Source organism: Ictalurus punctatus, chromosome 3, assembly GCF_001660625.3.
Source record: "Ictalurus punctatus breed USDA103 chromosome 3, Coco_2.0, whole genome shotgun sequence".
Taxonomy (NCBI): domain Eukaryota; kingdom Metazoa; phylum Chordata; class Actinopteri; order Siluriformes; family Ictaluridae; genus Ictalurus; species Ictalurus punctatus.
In genome coordinates, this window is record NC_030418.2 from 22275960 (window position 1) to 22282135 (window position 6176).

Consider the following 6176-nt stretch of genomic DNA (forward strand, 5'->3'; position numbering starts at 1 on the left):
TTAATCCATTGATTCTGTCTCTGTTGTGCTCACTGTCCATTTGAACTGTTTCTTATCTTAATTATTGATTGTTCAATTCATCAGGCTCCTGCTGTATAATTTGATATCTTATGTTTATGTAAACTGAAATGAAATGATGCTTTAATAAACACATTTTGTCTGATACATTTGTTATAATATTAAACTCTCATGTTTAAGATTTTTTTAATTAAATTACTTTAAGTAAGTTACTGTAAATGTGCAAGGTCACTTCTACATTGCATAACAATACAAATGTCATTCCTTCCTTTGTGTAAAATATCATCTAGCTTACATCATTTCAGACAACTAGCAAGCTATCCATTTCAGTGCCTCCTACCAAATTCAGTCTAGGAGCTGAAAGGTGTCTCAAAGAAGTCTGTAATTATATCAAGGGATCTACAGGAAACTTGCCAAGATCACTCTGAAAAGAAAAAAGAAAGAATGAAAAAAGGAAGAAGAAGAAGGGGTGGGGGACAAAACTCAAGAGTCAACCAAGAAAATAAGACTATACCAATGCAGCATACACCCGAGGTGAAATAAGGACGAAGCATCTGCTCTTCAAAAGAATAAGTGCATGGCTGATGTTTGGAGGATCTGAGTAAAGAACAGGACTTCTGTAACATTGGATAAATACAGCACAGTTAGTTAGTATTAACACTGAACACTGACATACGTTTAGTTTCTTTGATATAAACCATATAGGAATCATAGCCCTTTTATACAGAGTTTCCAATTTTCTGTCCAGTTACATAGACTGTATTGCATAAGTGAGCATAAGTAGACATTTCATTGACAGGAGCATAAAAAGAGCAAATGGTGGGTCAAAAACTATGACCTTATTTTTGAAGTCTACATAGTGAAAATCCTGTGCAGGTTGCATTTATATGTTTGTATTAAGCGTTTATAAGTGGTGTGGAAGGAAGGAAATTGGCAGGTTAGTTTTTCTAAGCATCTTGGAGAATCTGTGACAGTTCTTCTGGAGACTCTGACTGTCGCACTTGCTTCTGTTTTTGCACATAGTCTTTACTGAGATACAAATATTTTTTTGTTGGAAAAGTAATCTTCAGAAATCTAAAATGTTTTTTGTATAATGATGAAGTCACGAAAAAAATATTAAGGCACCTAAGACTTTTGCAATGTATACTGTATATATTACAATTCAGTAATAATGTCCCAATTATTATGTTTGCATTGTAGAATAAACATTTAAATAGAAATACGTGCCTTTATTTTTATGATTAGGCAGTGATCACTAGATGTCAGTGTGGATATTTAGTTTCCAGCTAACAATTCCCTTCTTTTCTGTTTCATGGACCACTGGAGAGAATCAGAACCTTGGCATTAAATATAACTCTATATTACATTATCCACCAATTTATATGCTGAATTATAAATAATCAAAGGTGGTAACACATATGTTTCCGATATGCACAAAAGAATTCATATAAATGCTGTCCAATTAGAAAATATTTATATATTTGCATCTGTACATCTAGACATTTGTCAGTATTGATCAATTTAATTTCCGATTATTGAATCTGAATTTATACATTTGGATATTACTTCTACCTGGAATAAAAGCCTATGAAAATATTCATCACGAATTATCAATTTTTCACCAACTGTAATCTGTGAAACATGATATAAGCCACATTAGCATGAAAAATGTTAATATTAGAGGTTGTGAAATTTAACTTATTTAGAGTGGATTATCTGAATAAAGATAAAATAGAGAAGTGGGATTAAATGTCTTGGAAAACAGAAAGACTATAATACAGTCTTGATCACATAGCCACACTCTTATTTTTGCTATATTTCCAAAATGTGTTGTGAAAAGGAGTAAAAAATAAACCATGGCATACCCAGTAATAAATGACTCACAAGCAGTGTCTACTGTATGGACGTCCATAACTGGGCCATCATGGCTTAATTTTAAATTGGCCCATAAAGATCATTCTGGTGACATTCACATTATTCTACTTAAACCAGTTTCCTAAAATATATTGTATATTCAAGTTCAAGTTCAAGTGGCTTTATGGTCATTTCAATCATATACAGCTCCATATACAGATACAGGACCAACTGGCCTCTTGCTCCAAATTTAGTCAATCAGTATGTTTGATAACTAACGTTTGCTCTTCGTGCACTCAGACTACAATGTTAAGGGAATGTGGCTAAAAGATGAAGGCTGATATAGCTTCTAGCTTTGCATAGTACCAACGTCGTGTCTAAAGAGTGTTTTCCAGCATACAGCGTATATGTAGTACATTGACGATTTCTGCAGTACTACAGGGGTCCACTAGAGGGACCAAATTTCACTGGTTTAGGCAAATGAGCATTCACATAAAAATGCCTCAGTTCTGTTTTTTGAGGGGCTTTTTAAACAAAGATCAAAAGGTTAAACAAGAGAGACAATTTTTTCACACCCTTCTTTGCTATACACACACACACACACACACACACACACACACACACACACACAAACATAATATATATATATATATATATATATATATATATATATATATATATATATATATATATATATATATATATATATATATATTATTTGTCTTCTGCTTTAGCCTACATGGCACCCACAGTGACAGTCCTTCTGAGATATCTTAGTTATGTTTTGTTTAACTGAATGCTCAAGGACTAACATTAAGGAGAACATTATGTGCAAGGTCATATTTCTGTGCTTTAAGAATACAAACTTAATACGGACTAATCCATGCCTTAAATTAATGAATAGATACAGCAAATGGGGACATGATTGTTTATATACATGTCTGAGACAGATCTTATTCATTTTATCAAAGACAATAAATTCAGTTCCTTGGAATGCTGAAAGTATATACACACACAAAAAAAACCTTACATATATTTATATATAAATCTACCAGAACAAATATTATATTTCAAACAGTGAGACTAGACTGTTTGAAAGCAAATCTCTTCACATTAAACAATAGCATGATATTTTATTTTATTTTAAATGGCCATGGTCTTTTGATTAAAACTCAGCAGTTTATAGCTTTTTATTACTGAAAGAATAATGTACTAACTTTGACATGCTTATGTTGTATCATTAGCTTTGAAGCAAAATAGAAGTTTCCCAGTTAATGCAATTCCTGACATATGCAAAAGGACAAGAAGACCTCATTATCTTTCTGTTGCAGCTCTGGAGAATGAATTTTGTTTAACTTTTGGGGTTAATTTAAATAATTTTAGAAATAAAATAATGATTTGTTTGTTCAATTAAAAATGAGGAATTTCAAAAATTATAAATTAATACCACATATATAACATGTTATATAAGGAAGCAAGGAAGGAAGGAAGGAATTAAGACAAATTAGTGGCGAGATGTCTTTAAGATTCATTAGTAAAATTTTACATAGCCTTCTACTTTCTCATGAAGAAAGTAGCTCAAGCTCAAGCTCAATTGATACAAAACAACAAGAAAATATAATATTGACCACGGTGCCCTGTTACAGACCAGTGTCCCTTCTAGGGTGTGTGCCTCACACCCAGTGTTCCCGGAATAGACTCTGGATCCACTGTGATGCTGATCAGGATAACACAGTTACATTGGTAACTGTGACATACCACACGTCATACTTGACAATGCACCCAAACAAGACTCTTATTTTTATTGCAGTTTGAAAATTAGAACAGAAAACAAAGCAAGGGGAGACAGTTATATTGCATTTACAATAGACAGCAGATAAGAGTAGGTCTATACAACACTGCCATAAAAACATATAAGTCATTAAGTGATTGATTACACTATCAGTCAAAAGTTTTAGAACGCCCCCATTTTTCCAGTTTTTATTGACATTTATGCAGTTCAAGTCCAGTGAATAACCTGAAATCGTACAAAGGTAAGCGGTAAACTGCCAGAGGTTAAAAAAAGTTTAGGTTACCAAAAACTGAAACATAATCTGTATTTTAGAGTTATATAAAAAGGCCTTTTTCAGGGAACAAGTAATGGGTTAACAACTTACAGCTCTTCTGCAGCAATGCAAGTAAATTAAGCCTTGAAAGTTGATGCTAACAATCCCTACAAGTATCTCAACTTTTGTTGATTACTAGAGATGCATTGCTGTTCACGCTAGTTAAAAACATCTGATGATCAGGGCCGATTATATCCTGTCGATCAAAAGAGGGCGGGAAAACACATCGATTTCATGCTATGTGTAAAGAAGATGTCTCTTTTGTGGAATGAAGACAAAACTCCAGTTTGTAATCTATGTAAGCTCTGCAATTTTACAACAGAAGTGAACAGCAGTGAAGCAGGAGTTTCGGCCTTGAGTCTAATTTTTTATTTATTTATTTTTTTTGTGCTGCTTGAGCTGCTTGCGCTGATTTAAAGCACCAGTACACCGTTGAAAGATTTAAATGAGGATGAGTTGACAAAAAAATATATATTGCACAGAAAAATATATTTGTAGAGTAGTGTATTTCATATCCAGTTAATGTTAATATATAAAAAGTTTACATTATATATTACCAGTTTGATGTTCAGTGATGAAGTAGAAATGCTTTTGTTTGTGGTGAGTGAATGTGAAGCCTAACAGGAGGATTTTTAGAATTCAGTCAATGTTAATATGAATTAAAAACATTCAATAAGTTAGCAAATCGTACTTTAATCTTCAGAATTTAGTTCATGTGTTAATATTAATTTGAGTAATGTGTTTTCTGTTTATGAGACCGGTTTCTGTGAAACAACTTTTTGAAATGGAGAGAATAAAGTTTTATTTGCAATTCCTTCAGAATTGAGGAATTAATTATTATTAATTTCTAAGAAGGCATAAAAGGCAGAACTATCTGTATCGGTATAGTATTGTAGAAAGAATTCCACAAGTGTGGTTTGGCTGCTATATCTGCAGAAGGTGGCTACTTTGATGAGTCAAAAAATGTGATTCAATTTTGTTCAACAAAACGTATCTATGATTTCTTTTTTATCTCCAATTGTTTATTGGTTCTATGCTTTAATTTCAGAGTGCGTTGAGACATTATATATATATATATATATATATATATATATATATATATATATATATATATATATATATACATAATGTCTCAACGCACTCTGAAATTAAAGCATAGAACCTATATATATATATATATATATATATATATATATATATATATATATATATATATATATATATAAATTCATTGGCATCATAACTGTCTTTTACAGTTATTCTTAAAGATGAGCAATTTATGAGTAATCAGTCAATCAACTATTTCTGTTTACTGTTTGTCTTCTGGTTTAGCCTACATGGTACTTCCCCACAGGGACTGTCCTTCTAAGTTATCTCAGTTATGTTTTGTTTCACTGAATGCTCAAGGACTAACATTAAGGAAAACATTATGTGAAAAGCCATATTTCTCTGAGTTAAGAATCTTAATACAGACTAATCCATGGCTTAAATTAAAGAATAGATACAGTAAATAGGGACATGATTGTTTATATACATGTCTGAGACAGATCTTATTCATCATATCAAAGATAATAAATTCTGTTCCTTGGAATGCTGAAAGTATAAACACACAAAACTCATACAATCGCAATCAAAATTGCAAATCAGGTTTATTGTCAAAATTTACAGACTTTCAGCTGTTCGCAATGAACAAATCAAACAAAAGCAATTGAACTTACAACACAACAAATTATTCAAGTGTTTTCCCCAAATTCAACTGAAAATGTGACTTATAATGACATCTCCAGTTTCAAAATGATTCAACCCCTTCATGGAAAAAAATATTTAGTATTAGTAGAGCACCATTTTGCTGTTATGACCTGCTGCAAATGAGATGCCTAGCTTTCAAACAGTGAGACTATACTGCTCAAACAAATGTCTCCACATTCAATAATAGCATGATATTTTATTTTATTTACTTTTTAATAGCCATGGTCTTTTGATTACCACTCAGCAGTTTATAGCTTTTTATTACTCATAAAGAACCGATCAGGGTTTTTGTTTGTTTGTTTGTTTGCTTTGTTTTTCCAGATAATACATTTTCTGTTGTTTCTAAATTGCGGGTTCATAAGAATGTTGGAAATAATTATATTTTGTCAGGTTAAAATGATGTCGCATTAGGCTAGCGTAAAAGAAGCCTGTCTTTTAGTTCTTGTTTTT